The sequence below is a fragment of the Sarcophilus harrisii genome, chromosome 1, assembly GCF_902635505.1.
Source record: "Sarcophilus harrisii chromosome 1, mSarHar1.11, whole genome shotgun sequence".
Lineage (NCBI taxonomy): Eukaryota > Metazoa > Chordata > Mammalia > Dasyuromorphia > Dasyuridae > Sarcophilus > Sarcophilus harrisii.
The window spans coordinates 46,001,472-46,007,995 of record NC_045426.1 but is presented as its reverse complement, the minus strand read 5'-3'; the positions used below and the strand labels follow the sequence as shown (position 1 = coordinate 46,007,995).

At 35.0% G+C, this 6,524-nt stretch overlaps 1 non-coding gene across 1 annotated transcript; it reads right to left on the bottom strand.

Annotated features, from left to right (window-relative positions):
- Nucleotides 1-843: 843 nt before the first annotated feature.
- On the bottom strand, nt 844-916 carry TRNAK-CUU. Its single transcript has one exon. It is a non-coding gene; the product is annotated as a tRNA-Lys (tRNA).
- Between the last annotated feature and the right edge of the window lie 5,608 nt (nt 917-6,524).

Here is a 6,524-nt window from a genome sequence, read left to right as displayed (position 1 = left end):
AAAATGAGGAAGGAAAAAAAAAAGAGCCTAGACATTATTTTTCAGGAAATCATTAAAAAGAACTGCTCTTATACCATAGAATCAGAAGGTAAAATAGCCATCAAAAGATTTACCAAACATCTCCTGAAAGAGACCTCAAAATTAAAACTCCAAGGAATATCATAGCTAAATTTCTGAACTTTGGATCAAGAAAAAAAAATGTTGCAAGTAGCCAGGAAAAAAAATCAAATATCGAAGAGCCACACTAGGGATAACCCATGGCATAAGAGCATCCACCTTAAAGGGTAGAAGGGCTTGGAATCTGATATTCTGAAAGGCAAAAGAACTTGGAATGCATCCAAGAATAAAATACCCTGAAAAACTGAACATTTTCATTCAGTGTAGAAGATGGACATTAATGAAATAGGTGAATTCCTGTTATTATTCTTACAAGATACTATGTAATGGGCTGAGGTTTGAGTTGATGCACTGAGGTCCCAAGTACATGAGGCTAAATAGTAATTGGGCTATACTCTATTAATATACATGATGGATAAAGAATGGTCCCTGCCCACTCTCCATGCAAGTCCTGATGTGTTGTATAGGAAATGACGATCTTGGTGGGTGGAGGCAGAGAGAGAGAAAGGAAGAGAATCTGGGAGAGATTGGGCCTGGGTCAATACTCCTAGCTGCTGGTCATGTGGCTGCTGATCTAGCTAGCTTCTTGACTCAGCTGCACACATTGCTATCGCAGATTATCTTCCACCTCTGATCCTTCTTCACTGAGAATAAAGACTGACGATTTTCCCCTAACCTGAATTCCTGACTTCTGCCGATTTAAAAATACACGATCTTCACATTTGGCGCCCAACATGGGGCTTGAACCCACGACCCTGAGATTAAGAGTCTCATGCTCTACCGACTGAGCTAGCCAGGCTTCTTACCCATTGAAAGTTTGAGAATAGGTTGAGATCGTTTCGGCCCCAAGACCTCTAATCATTCTCTTGACCCGATAAAACTGCTTGCATGAGCGTCGGCATCGGGCGCCTTAACCCGGCGTTCGGTTCATCCCGCAGCGCCAGTTCTGCTTACCAAAAGTGGCCCACTAGGCACTCGCATTCCACGCCCGGCTCCAAGCCAGCGCAAAATCAGGTTTTTTAACTCACGCTGAATACCATATACCAAGATAAGGTAAACATGGGTTCATAATCTAGATATAAAGAATGATATTACAAATAAATTAGAACACAGGACAATTTACCTCTCAGTCCTGTGGAGTAGGAAGGAATTTGTGGCCAAAGAAGAACTAGAGATCATTATTGATTACAAAATAGATAATTTTGATTATATTAAATTAAAAAGTTTTTGTACAAACAAAAATAATGCAGACAAGATTAGAAGGGAAACAATAAACTGAAAACATTTTTGCAGCCAAAGGTTCTGATAAAGGTCTCATTTCTAAAATATATAGAGAATGTTCTCAAATTCATAAGAAATCAAACCATTGTTCAATTGATAAATGGTTAAAGGATATAACCAGGTAATTTTCTGATGAAATTGAAACTATTTTTAGTTATATGAAAAGGTGTCCCAAATCACTATTGATCAGAGAAATGCAAATTAAGACAACTCTGAGATACTACTACATATCTATAAGATTAGATGACAGAAAAAGATAATGATGAATGTTGGAGAAGTTGTGAGAAAACTGGGACACTGATACATTGTTAGTGGAATTGTGAACAGTCATTCTGGAGAGCAATTTGGAACTATGCCCAAAGAGTTATCAAAATTTGCACACCCTTTGACCCAGCAGTGTTTCTACTGGGCTTGTATTCCAAAGAGATTTTAAAGAAGGGAAAGGGACCTCTATGTGCAAAAATGTTTGTGGCAGCCCTTTTTGTAGTGGCTCTAAACTGGAAACTTAATGAATGCACATCAATTGGAGAATGGCTGAATAAATTGTGGTTTATGAATGTTATGAAATTATTGTTCTATAAGAAATGACCAACAGGATGATTTCAGAAAGGCCTGGAGAGACTTACATGACTTGTTGCTGAGTGAAATGAGCAGGAGATCATTATACATGGTAGCAACAAGAATATACAAAGATCAATTCTGATGGATGTGATTCTCTTCAACAATGAGTTAATTCAAACTAGCTCCAATTGTTCAATAATAAAGACAGCCATCTATACCCAAATATTTGGAGTACAACACATTTCCAGAAGATTCCTTGAAAGAATTTCAGAAAAGGACTGTTTCAAAAAGACAGGAAGGAGGGCAGTCTGCTGAGCCCAGAGTGCAGTACAGGCTGACTGGGAAAGGAGCTGGGGCTGGGAGTCAGAGTGTTTCATTTTCATGAGTCTCCTAGGCTACACTGTCCTGTTTGCAAGTAGATAGTTTGGCAGATATACTACAACAGGCAAATTATAAACTACTGAGCCTGCCAGGAAGAATTAAGGACCTACCCATGAATACACAGAATTGGAAGTCACTCAGCACAACTGTCCCAGGGCAAACTAAAGCAGTGGTTGCTCCGCTGCATTGAGCTTACCTCAAGCCTTAAAAATGCACAGAAAAAAAGAAATCTCACCATTGACAGGGTTTTTATGAAGAGAGAAAAGAAGAGACCTCAAATCCTGGAGTTCCTAAAGGCAAATCAACTCCAGATGAAGCCCCCAAGGAAGGTATAAGCTGGTCCCCATTTCACAAGGCTTTCTTAGAAGATTGTTTACAGGCTATTAAAAGAGTTAGATGAAAAATGAGGAAAGAAAATGAGATCTTTGCAAGAAGGGATGGGAAAAAACATATAATTCCCTACAAAATAGATTTGATGAAATGGAAAAAAAAGCATATAACATCTTACAAAATAGATATGAAAAAGATACAAATTCACTAAAAAACAATATTTGTGAAATGGAAAAAATTCAATGATCTAAACAATTCATTTGGCCAAATACAAAAGGAACTAAAAACGTAACTGAAGAAAATAATACACAAAAAATTAGAATTGAACAAATGGAAATAAATGACTCAATAAGACTTCAAGAATTAGTCAAACAAAAAAAAATGAAAAAAAAAATAGTAGAAAATATAAATTACTTCCTAGGAAAAACAACTGATCTGGAAAATAGATCTAGGAGAAACAATCTAAGGATTAGCAAACTTCTGAAAACCATGATGAAAAAAAAAAGAATGTAGAAATTATCTTACAGAAAATCATAAAGGAAAATTGCCCTGATGTCCTAGAATCAGAAGATAAAATAACAATTAAAGAATTCACTGATCACTTCACAAAGAAGACTCCAAAATTAAAACCCCAAAGAATATCATTGGTAAATTTCAGAATTATAACACCAAGGAAAAGATATTATCATCAGCCAGAAAAAGAAAAAAAAAGACATACACAATTTAAATACTGAGGAGCCACAATTAGAATTAACTAGAATCTAGCAGCTTCCATCTTAAAGTATTGAAAGGCTTGGAATATGATATTCCAAAAGGCAAAGCAACTTGGATTACAGCCAAGAATATGTGCCACAAAGTAGCTGATTGTTGTCTCATCTTTGATTCTGTCACAGTTTTAATGTCTTGGCTCTACCAAGTTATTCCTGTTATACCCCTGTCTCTCCAATCACCTTGTATATTTTTGATTACTTAGAAGCAGCAAAGTACTGCTACAGGTAGATCACTGAGTCTGAAGTCAGGAAAACTTGAATTGAAATCTGGCTTCAAACAAATATGGGCTGTGAAACTCTGGAAAATCATTTAGCCTCTACTTGCTCTAATTTCCTCAACTTTCATACAATAGCAATAGCACAAACTTGGTTGTAATAAAGAACAAGTCAATTAATTGTAAAGTGCAAGTTTAATAAAGTTTTGTTTCCTTTTGCCCATCTTCCTTCTGCCCCCAAATCCCAGTAACAGACATATTAATGATTTCTTGACTTCATAGAATACAAAAATGATGTCATCTTGCCACTTGGCTAGACTTGGGTTTTCTGGAGATTTGAGAAGCATTTATAGAATCAAAAAATACTGAAGTACTCTTATTAGATGTATTCATTTATTGAGCAGGACCAGGAGATCATTATATACTTCAACAACAATACTATATGATGACCAGTTCTGATGGATCAGGCCATCCTCAGCAACGAGATCAACCAAATCATTTCTAATGGAGCAGTAATGAACTGAACTAGCTATGCCCAGAAAAAGAACTCTGGGAGATGACTAAAAACCATTACATTGAATTCCCAATCCCTATATTTATGCACACCTGCATTTTTGATTTCCTTCACAAGCTAATTGTACAATATTTCAGAGTCTGATTCTTTTTCTACAGCAAAATAACGTTTTGGTCGGGTATACTTACTGTGTATCTAATTTATATTTTAATATATTTAACATCTACTGGTTATCCTGCCTTCTGGGGGAGGGGGTGGGGGGTAAGAGGTGAAAAATTGGAACAAGAGGTTTGGCAATTGTTAATGCTGTAAAATTACCCATGTATATATCATGTAAATAAAAGGCTATTAAATTTAAAAAAAAAAGATGTATTCATTTATAATCTTCAATGGAAAATTATTAACTTAATTTAACCTTTACAAAATCTATTTCATCAGTTTCAAGTTCTTATAACATAGACTTGTTAATAGATATAAAATATTTACTAGCCCAGAAAATCATTTTCCCACCAGCCCTTTGGCTCTTCTGGGAAATTCAAAGCTGGTAATATGAATGAAATTTGAATCTTTTACTTCCCATTTGCTATTAATTACTTCTTGTTCAAGGTAAAGATGTTTAGTCAAAGGATTATTTTAAAAAATATATGTGAAGTTAAACTAAGCAGTTTACCTCTCACTCTTTTAAATTACATATTAATATTTTACTGGCATTGCCAACTTAGCTATCTAGAAAGCTCTAAATTCTAGTGGTACTTGGCCTAAATTTCCTAAAAATCCTCCACCCCTTCATTCTTCTTTGGTTAAAGAGATCTGAATTTAAATAATAAGAAAGCAGTAGAGTTAATGTTTGAATTGCCTCAAATATTATAATATTATAGCTGTAGAGCTGAAAAAAACTTTAGAAGTCAAATAGAATAATCATGTTGTGCAAATTAAAATGGTCAAGATCAGTGAATATAGGACAGTCTGTATTAAACATCTCCTAACTTTGATGGAATATTTCATTTGGCCTCTAGAGATTACAATACTTTAATTTAAGGGGACCTCAGAACCCCTATAACCAAGGATACTTTTTACAATATTCCCAATGAAAAAGCATCAATTCATCAACAAATATCTATTAGATTACTTACCATGGGCCAGGAACTGTGCTGACCACTGGAACCACAAAAGAAACAAAAAAAAGTACTTGTCTTAAAGGAGATCACTATCTAATTGATCAGTTCATTTATAGCATTAGTTCAATGGTCCCTAGTACTATAGAATCCAGTATTTGGCAGTCCAGTTCATTTCATTTTTAGACATCTCTAATTGTTAAGAAATATTCCATTATATCATATTTAAACTCACTTTTTTTCCATACTATCTTATTTTCATATGTTCCCTATTTTCACTCAAATAGAAGGCAGAGAGAGATCGTGTGTCATAGTAATTAAAGAGCTGGTCTCAAGATCAAGAAATCCATTGTCTGACATATATTGACTATATGATTTGGATGTCATTTACTCATTCATTCTGTGCAGTAGATATGGTGCTGACCTGCACTGGTAGAATAAATTTTCTCTTAAAGGAGTTCCCTGTACCACTAACCTAATAATATGTTATCTCTGTAAGGCCACTATATTTGTTTTTAAGGGAATTTGGTATTCTGTGCATGGGCATAAATTGCTACCTGGCTTAATAATTCAAATTTCACTTTCCCTCTTCTGTAATGTTTCTCCATTCTCCACTCTATTAGGTTTAGCTGAATTCCTCCTATCTCAAATGATAAAAACTCATTTTACCACACATAAGAAGCAAATGAAATCACTTGCAAATCTTTTGTCAGTTTTCTCATGGGTTGCAATCGAAGTTCATGGTCTTTGAGTTCATTCCTTCTCTCAGGCAGTCTTTTCTTCCACTGTCATAAATTAAAATTCACCCCACCCTAGTTCTTCAATCTTTTGAGTTCTTAATTTCTCATTAGAGAGGTTTTAGTAGGTCCAGAGTGTTCGGCCATTAAGTAATATATATTGGCTTTGAGAGGTTTTCTCTTCATTTACCCTCATGTTGTGCATGGAAATGGCTGCTAAGAGCAGGTTCATGATTTATCTTGTCAACCATAAATTCACTTGAGCTTGGGCTGTGGATGTCCTTTTGCCCTAGTTTTTCTACACTAAATAATTTTACTTATGCCCTCACAATCATTTAAAGCTGAATTACTTCTTTGTGTCTTTCTCCCTCTGGTATCAAGGTTATAAAATAGAAAATTTAGTTCAATCTCAAATATCAAAATGTATTTGAGTTCCCTGTACTTCCTGTAGAATAATTACTGAATAATCTGTAAATAAATATATGTATAAGGAGAGTGCTTAA